The sequence below is a fragment of the Puma concolor genome, chromosome B3 (assembly GCF_028749965.1).
Source record: "Puma concolor isolate L17-30 chromosome B3, mPumCon1.1.hap2, whole genome shotgun sequence".
NCBI classification, from domain to species: Eukaryota; Metazoa; Chordata; class Mammalia; order Carnivora; family Felidae; genus Puma; species Puma concolor.
Window position 1 is genome coordinate 71,122,825 of NC_141672.1, and position 10,039 is coordinate 71,132,863.

The following is a 10,039-nucleotide window of genomic DNA, read 5'->3' on the forward strand; positions in this document are numbered from 1 at the left end:
CCTCCCTCCTTCCCCCACATAGCAAAAAGCCTGATGGTTCTTTCCTTCCTACATCAGTTTGTATCAGAGAAAAAGGTGCTCAGAAAGCATTCCATCCATTTTCTCCCATTCCCCAGGCCCTTGCTGTTAGTTAGGGTCATCCAACTAGCTATGTCTAACAAGCTATGGACAGAATGGTATATTTTACTTTCTAGTCAAAGTTTAAAGAAGCTGAATAATGATCTCAGAACCGTCTCTTTATTAGTCTGTGACTGACAAAGACATCTTTCTAGATGGCACAACTTTGGTATGTTATACACTGAAAATCATTAAAAAACACTGTTAAAAGGAATTAAAGATGACCTCAATAAGTAGTCTGTGTTCAGGGATCAGAAGACGTAACATTATTAAGATGACAATAATCCCCAAATTGATCTACAGATTCAACCCAATTTCTTTCAAATTCCCAGCTGCCTTTTTTTGTAGGAATGGACACACTGATCCTAAAATTCATATGGCTATTTAGAACAGCCAACACAATCTTATAAAGAAGAACAAAGTCAGAATAATCATACAGCCCTGTTACAAAAATTACTACAAAACCATAGTAATCAAGGCAGTATGGTACCATAAATAGACATATAGATCAACAGAAATTAGAGTCCACAAATAAACACTTGGATTTATGATCAACTGATTTTTAACAAGTTTGTCAAGACAGTTTGGTGAAGAAAGAGAGTCTCTTCAACAAATGGTGGTGGGACGACTGAATATCCATATACAAATACATACAGTTGAATTCCTACTTCACATATAAAAACTAACTCAAAATTGTTCATAGAACTAAATGTAAGAATTAAAACTATAAAACTCTAGAAGAAAAGATAGGTGGAAGTCTTCCTGAACTGGTTAGGCAACGGTGTCTTACATAGGACACAAGCAACAGAAGAAAACATAAATAGGACTACAGCAAAGCTAAACTTTGTGCTTCAAAAGTCGCCATTAAAAAAAAAAAAAAAAGACAATCCACTGAATGGGAGAAAAATTCCAAATCACCTATCTGATAAGAGATTTGTATCCAGAATTATATAAACAATGGTCACAACTCAATATAAAAAGACAAGTAACCCAAATTAAAAATGGGCAGAGGATTTGAACAGACATTGCTCCAAAGAAGATATACAAATGGCCTCTAACTACATGAAGTGATGTTTAACATCATTAGCAGGGAAATGCAAATCAAAACCAGAATGAGATACTACTTCACTGCACTAGGAGGGCTTAAAAAAAAAAAAAAAAAAAGACAATTACATATTTCCATGAGGATGTGGAGAAATTGAACAGAAATTCACACTTTGGAAAAGAATTGGGTGGTTTGTCATAAAGGGGAATATAGATGTGATCCAACAATTCCACTCCTAGGTATATACCTAAGAAAAATGAAGACATATTTCCACACAAAAACTTGCACACAAATGTTCATACCAGCATTAGTCATAGTAGTTAAAAAGTAGAGGAAAGGGGCACCTGGGTGGCTCAGTCAGTTAAGTGGCTGGCTCTTGGTTTGGGCTCAGATCATGACCTTGCAGTTTATGATTTCAAGCCCCACGCTGGGCTCTGCACTGACAGTGCAGAGCCTCTTTGATATTCTCTCTCCCTGCCATTCCTCTGCTCTCTCCCTCTTTCTCTCAAGATAAAAAAACCTAAAGAAATAGTGGAGGGAAAAAAAAATCAAATACCCAACAACTGATGAACAAAAACCAAAATGTGGTATATCTACACAATCAGATACTATCGGCAATACAAAGAAATGAAGAAGTGATCATGTTACAACATGGATGAACCCTGAAAACACACTAAGTAAAGGAAGTCAGTGACAAAGATCACAGATTTTATTATTCCATTTACATGAAATGCTTAGCAAAAGCAAATTCAAACAGACTTAGAAAAACATCAACTTGGAAAAAAAAATGAGAAAAATAGGTGAAATTTCAATGTAAAAATAGACAACGGGCAAAAAAAAAAAAAGCATCACATAAAATAAACAACCAAGGAATGCATATAACTTTTAAAATTGTACAACCTATTACTGGTTATTAAGTATGGAATGAAGTCTCATATTTATAGATCTATATTTGTTCTAATTATGGTGGGCCTTTTCAGAAATAACTGCAAATGTCATAAGGAGTACACACCCTTTGGGGCGCCTGGGTGGCGCAGTCGGTTAGGCGTCCGACTTCGGCCAGGTCACGATCTCGCGGTCCGTGAGTTCGAGCCCCGCGTCGGGCTCTGGGCTGATGGCTCAGAGCCTGGAGCCTGTTTCCAATTCTGTGTCTCCCTCTCTCTCTGCCCCTCCCCCGTTCATGCTCTGTCTCTCTGTCCCAAGAATAAATAAACGTTGGAAAAAAAAAAATTTAAAAAATAAAAAAATAAAAAAAAAAAGGAGTACACACCCTTTGACCTAAAAATTCCATGTATTTCGCCTAAAGAGAGTATGAATTCATTTATACTTTTGGTCGTCCTTCATAGCATACTTCTAAATATTTAAAAATTTAAACGGTGGCTCAGTTGGTTAAATGTCCAACTTCAGCTCAGGCCATTATCTCACGGTCCGTGAGTTTGAGCCCCACATCAGGCTCTGTGCAGACTGCTCAGAGCCTAGAGTCTGCTTCGGATTCTGTGTCTCCCTTTCTCTCTCTGCCCCTCCCCTGCTCATACTCTGTCTCTCAAAAACAAATAAATATTATTTTTTTTTAATTTAAAAATAGAGGTACTGTCAAAACACAGACTTGTTAAAAATTATGATGTTTCCATACAATGGAATAATATTCAGCCCATAGAAACAATGTTGTATATGAAAATATACTGACATAAAAGACTACTATGATGTAACAGAAGAAAAGAAGTTTCAAAAGAGTGTGTATCTGTATAATGGTTGTCACACACATACATGTTAATGCAGAAACACAAACTCACAATGAAAAGAGAGATACAGAGGTAGGTGAAAGTATATGCACACAAAGCCGTTAATGGCTAACAGCCACTTAACAGGTTAATCATTCGCAGGGTATTTTTAGTTCTAAGGAAACAAATATAGCTATAAAAGAAAAATACCTCTATACCTACATGCGTTCAGGTGAATCCATCAATTAGGATTATTACGGTTGTCAGGTGTTTAAAATTATTTTTGAAACAGGAAGTCTCAGTTGTACACTCGATATTATATACTCTAAATGACCCCGCACTTTACCCAGTTGTAATTTCTGCTTTTTGGCAAAGGAGCAGGGCACTTATGGAACAGCATATGCTTAAGCAAGTTCCTTAATCTACGGAGGAAGGCAATGTTTTCTGTGGTTGTGACATGGTTCTATAGCACATGAGATGACACAGTTACGGTCTCCGTCATTTACGGAATCAAAAGGAATGAAGAGGAGTGCTTTAAAATTTCTTAAAATCATGCACATAGGCACAGAAGGAATGATGCTACCAGCTGTAAAGTAGTGGTGTTATATTTCATAGACTAGATTATGAGAAAGAGCAAATTAAGAAGTTTGCAAGTCATTTGAGCTATGTTAATGATGGGTTTTCAATTGCTCTATTTATAATGCTTTTTGGTGTAACATACCACTACTCTAATGTCTGAAAACTAACTGAACAAAACGTATATACGTGACTCGAGACTTTTTCTCTTTCACTGTCCCATAGATTTTCTATTACGATTTCATTTTCTTTTAAGAAATATGTAAATTAGGTAGATAAGGAAAAGCATTTTCAGCAGAAAAATATTTAATGTCATTCACGGAAATAGCGGTTTCTTTGGAAATGGCTAAGAATAAACATAAAAAATCATAAAAATTATAACAGTATGCTAATGTTTATACTGTTTGAAAATATAGTTACCTATTGCCTTAAAATGTAGAGCTGTACTAGTGGAAAAATTTTTTTTAAATTACCACTTTTGCCTCACACTTCACTTTGTTTAAATAATGGAGACACAGTGTAATCTGCACAATGAACATGGGTTTTATAATTTGACAGATCTGAGTTTATTTCTGACCCCCACTGATGGACCGTAATACCTTTGGAAATTTTCTTCAATGCTCTCAGTTTATTCCTTATCTATAAACCTGAAGACAATAACATTTACCTCTCAAGGCTACCCAGAAAACTGAATGAGAAAAGATGATTAAATGGCTGTTAAGTGAAAACATCTGGCACATTATTAGCTATGTCTTCCCATTAAAGAACAAAGAGGAAACGGCATGTCTTAAAAGGACAGTCATTCTGCTATAAGGTTTGTTTTGGAAATGCAAATTTATTCCATTAATGGAAACAATTTGAGCATAAAACAAATTTTGAGCTTGTTTATACATAATTTCATCCATGAGAAACAGGAGGTGAATGCATACAAGTGCACCCAGCTGAACTGAGTCATGCAAGAATAACATCTCCCTTCCCAAACACACTGTGTGTGTATGTGTGTGTGTGTGTAAGAGACAGAGAGAAAGAGAGAGAGAGAAAGGGAGATAGAGAAACAGGGGTGGGGAGAGAGAGACATGAGGCACACCCATCCATATTTGTTGATATGCCTTTCTATCTGATCTCAGATAACCACAATCTATAACTTACAAGGTTCAACCCATCTTATGACCACTTTTGCAAGCAAACTTCAGGTCTTTTTCCAGGTAAAGTGCCATATTCGTTATAGTATTTGGGCACTGCCTAACAATTTCACTTGAGCAAACTATGTTGATGTTTTCATCATGGCCCATCTTCAAGTGTGTGTGAATGTGCACACTTGAATCTTAATCCATTTAGGTTGTGATAACAAAATGCCAGAGAGTGGGTAGCTTGTAAAACCACAGAATTGTATTTCTTATAGATCTGGAGGCTGGAAGACTAAGATCAGAGTGACAACAGGGTTGGGTTTTGGTGAAAGAATTCTGGGTTGCAGACCACAACTTTGGTCCTCACATGGTGGATGGGACAAGGGAGCTATCACGGGCCTCTTTTATAAGAGCACTAATCGAGGGTTCTGCCTTCATGACCTAATCATCTCCTAAACATCCCACTTAGTGGGGATATTTAGTAATGTGTCATTGATGAACATTTTGAGTGTTGTGTCCCTAAATCGATTTTTTCCTCAAGGCCTTTAGTTTTTATTGTGCTATTTTGCATAGCATAACTTTTAGAATTTATATGTAATGTTATATGATAGCAATGACTCATAGCTATTATATTTACTCTCAATATTCAATGTTTTTCAAATTACTATCCTTACAATTTTTTTTTTCCATTGAGCAACTATATCATCAAGTCATGAACACCTCAAGTTTAGGGAGTTAGAGGAGGTTGATTTATCTATACATTTCTTGAATAATACTCAGGTAGACACTTCCACACACTAAGATTTAATTCTCATTGAATATATACTCACTTATTTTAAATGTTGAACACACAGAAACATCTTCTGTAAATACGTGTCTATGCTAACTAAGCTTACTGCGTACAAAATTTGTAGCGGATAATACAGTAGATGCATAAATGCACAGCCTACTCCTCACGAAGAAAGGATGGCCAGATGCAAAGAGGGTGGTCAGCAAACAGCCTTCCAGTTGTCAACTCTTTTAGGGTCAGCCATAGCCACAGCAAACTGCCAACAAAGGGCAAACACTTCTCCAAACAGCCCTTATCTGTTGATCAAGCAAGATTGAGATAAAACCACTCAACCTTTTGGTGGAATTTTAGGCAATCTGACGACCAGTACATGTTCTGGAGCTTCTGGCAGGGTTGATTTTTTTCAGGATTATATTGCAGTTGAACTTCTTCCTCTGCCTAATCATGCACCTTTCCCCTTCCTTCCCTGGTGTCATCACCAACAAACATCTTACACTCCTGACTCCATCTCAGTGTGTCCAATCCTGGAGAATTCAACCTACAACAGATAAGTCTTCACTTAAGGTCAACGATTCCTTTAGAGGAATGTTATTGAATTTCAATAAATGAATTCATCTCAGAACCAGAGAGTCCTTTATGTTTCTTGGTTTTTAACAGTTCCATTTTCAAGTATTCAGAATGATTTAGACACGTAATAACTTGCGTATAATGTTGAAGCCTTTGCATCATTAATTTTTCCATTTTCCTATTTGTTGTTGTCAGTAGTACTGAAACTCAAAGTAAGTTTGATATGGATCATAAAACTTTCCAAGAAAACCAGTCTGGTATATCTACCCCTATAACTTAAATAACAAGATCAAATGATGAATGCTTGCTGAGTTGAGCATTTCAAACAAGGGAGCAGAACAATTGCTCTAGGGGCCCTTGAGGCAAAGGCTGGGTATTATATTAGCAAGTGTTTACACAACAAACAAAGATATTTCTGCCAATGGTTTCAAAATTCCTTTTTTGTGGCCTTCTGACAAATACAAGAAATGTGCTTTTTTTTTTTTTTTTCTTTTCAAATAAAATGTCTGCAGATCAGAGTTTCCTTCCCGCTTTCAAGCAAGCCTGATTCCTGATAGAAAACTTTCTATGAAGCGTAACTATTTTCCTATTACTGGCTTTTCTTTAGAATGAGTTTCTATCTTATCATTCATCTTCTAAGTGAGGCAGACAAGTAAATCAGTAATAAGTGTTGTGATAAATTTTTCTCCTGGCTCGTATAGAAAGACAGTGGAGAAGCATGTGAAACTGGTATGTTAAATAAACATGACACATGGATTATCATCAAAATGCAATTTGATTTTCTTCTGCCATCCCATCAAAGTTTATTTAGTAGAGGTGATCCTACCCTGTCTTTAGATATCAACTCTGGCAAATCCATAACTTTTTTGTTCACTCTTAGGTAACAAACAGTCCCACCATCACATTAAGTCAGAAATAGTCTCAATTAAAAAACCGGGATGCCCCTAGGGTCATGTAATAATCAAAACTCAAAACTTGACCAAATATATGTTTTCCCTTCCCCTGCTTGGTCGTGCTTTGGGTTGGAATTTTGCTGTGGGCAAGGGCTACCTAATTGCTTTTTCTGTTTCTTGCCTTGCTTCTCTCACCTTGCTAAGTCCCTGCATTGCTAGCGTTTGGAGACCAGGGAGAGGAACAGGAGTGGTTAAAATGTCACTTGAGCTAAAAACTTTCTAAGCTGGTTTTCCCCTTTCTGATGATGTAGGTATTTAAAGCCAGCGTTCTTTATTCTTGTGGGGAGTTTTCATGTGCTGTGTATGTGTGTCTTTGGGACTTGTCTCTGTAGGTACCTTAAATTCAAGAACTGTCTGCAAAAATCTCTTTGTTTATCTTGTAGCATGACTAGAAAAGACACAAGATAATTCCACACTGGTTCTCTCTCTCACAGGCACAAATCTACTCCATGGTAAACTATCATGTACCCCTTGTCCCCCCAATTCTGAATATCATAAAGCAGCACTCTGCCGGATCCCTCATCAAAGCAGTTGACAGGCTTTCTCTACCTTCTCCATTTCCTTGGGCAGGAGTCAAGGCATATGATTATGGTAGGAGAAGATAGGATTCAGTAGACAGAGAGGGAAAGACTAGCACCTGAGGTCCCTGGATGGGGAAAAACACCTATTTTGGAACAATGCTAGCAGTGTCTGACCACAGCAAACCCCCTCAGGCTTAAGGCTCCTCTTAAGAATGGAACACACCTCCACCCTCTCCCCCTCAGGTTTCTCTCAGGAATTTGACAAATGACCTAAGTGGGGCCATAGACCACCTCTCATACAATGGAAACAAGCCAATCAGGAATGGACAACCCAACACCTAGAGCTATCAAGCCAATAAGGGTAGAATCTGAGAAGGAACAAGAGGGAAGGGATGGGAGAGGGCTGACCAGCATCTTATAAAACAAGGACCCTCACCTGGAATCCTCAGGCATTCACAGTCGAATGTCTCCTCTCTGTAAAGAGAGCTTTCCTACTATTCTTACTTTCTAATCTTATTCTCTAATAAACTTTTGCCTGCTGTTCATTTTATGTCTACATCTTCATTCTTCCAAGCAGTGAGACAGCGAACCCCAGGTATTGTGGTAAAAAATTCCATAACATCATCTCTACAGGAAACACACTGCAAAAGTTCACAAGGCCACTAAAGTCACAGAGACTAAAATATGTAATGACACAAAGACCTACAGAATATAAAATTTTTGATCAACTTCTTGGTGAATTACTGTGCTTTACTTGAAGTTCATTATCTTTTCTCCCGTATTTTCTCAAATCTAGCTTTAGATATCATGTCCTCATAAGCTAGACTCCCCAGGGTCTGGACATAGCACCCTGCCTGATAGATACTGGGGAGTATTAAAAAAAAAAAAAAAAAAAAAAAGTCCATATAATGAAACTTTTGGATTAAAAAATATATTCTAAAAGGGTTTTGAGGTTGTGATTATTGTTCTTTTTAATAGTCTAATGTAAGAGATCGGAAAGCTGTCAGATACAGAATAATTTAAATATCTATATTTTAATATACCAGAACACTGATATAAGCTTGCAACTTACATTTGCACAAGTTAATTGCACACACTGATGAGAGCAATTAAACAAAAAATGCAAAATAAGCCCCAAAATAACATATTCTTGTCTGTAAACAATGGTGTTGACCACCATATGTTGTCTTGATAAAAAATATGGTGATAAAACATACTGGAAGTATGAAATAAGAGAGTGCAAACCCAGATTACATACTATAATGTACTATAAAATGATAACATATCAGTTACAATAACAACAAAGGTCAGTTATAAATGCATTCCAGCACTGGCTTTTCACCCACATTTTTCCTAGAACTCTGGAAAGTCTATCAACACTCATGTGACTATATGCCAAGAATGAACAACAGTGTAGAAAGCTTTCACAAAAGCAAGACAAAGCTCAGTTACAAACATGCATCTTGCTAATACCTCTTCTAAGAAAGGAAGGAATTAATAATTTTATTAAGTTTTCATGTTTCATTACATCCTTTTTAAAAATTTTTTTCCATGTTTACTTATTTTTGAGAGAGACAGAGCGTGAGCAGAGGAGGGGCAGAGAGAGAGGGAGGTATAGAATCTGAAGGAGGATCCAGGCTCTGAGCTGTCAGCACAGAGCCTGAAGCAGGGCTCAAACTCACAGACCGCGAGATCATCACCTGAGCCGAAGTAGGACGCTTAACCGACTGAGTCACCCAGGTACCCCTGATTACATCCTTTTAAATGTCCCTCTTGGGGCGCCTGGGTGGCGCAGTCGGTTAAGCGTCCGACTTCAGCCAGGTCACGATCTCGAGGTCCGTGAGTTCGAGCCCCGCGTCGGGCTCTGGGCTGATGGCTCAGAGCCTGGAGCCTGTTTCCGATTCTGTGTCTCCCTCTCTCTCTGCCCCTCCCCCGTTCATGCTCTGTCTCTCTCTGTCCCAAAAATAAATAAAAGTTGAAAAAAAAAAAATTAAATGTCCCTCTTATTTTTCGTTATTTTATCTTTTATGACAAAATTGTTTTACAGCCAGTTATTTATATGTCAAAAATGCTTGCAACAAAAATGCTTACAGAGAAGTTACCCAGGCCACTACATTCTCCTTTGTGTTTAATACCCTTTGATCCAATGACTATTTGCTTTCTCCTAAGAGTAGAGCATCTACTGATAAATTAGTAATATCATGAATGTCAATGCATAGCAATGCTCACACTCCCAGTGATCACTTGCTGGCCTTTAAGAAATGTTTAGCGTGAAAGAACTGCAAGTTTTCTAATTTTGCTGACCAATCAGATAAGCCGTATTTTCCACATGCCCTAGAATTACTAAGTACTTCTAAGCAGGCCCATTGACATGAGATAAAAACAGGAGGAACAAAGCAAACACAAAGATAAAACAGAAGTAAACATGGAGAGCAAAAGCATGCAGACGTACTTCTCCATCACAACTCTGGACTTCAGAATAATGACAAACTAGCAAGAGAAGGGGGGAGAGATGCTGGAATTACATGAGAAGAGAGCATCAGAACATTTAGTTTTCATGTTGTTGTTGTTGTTGTTGTTGTTTACTTATTTATTTTGAGAGAGAGTGTGTGAGCAGGGGAG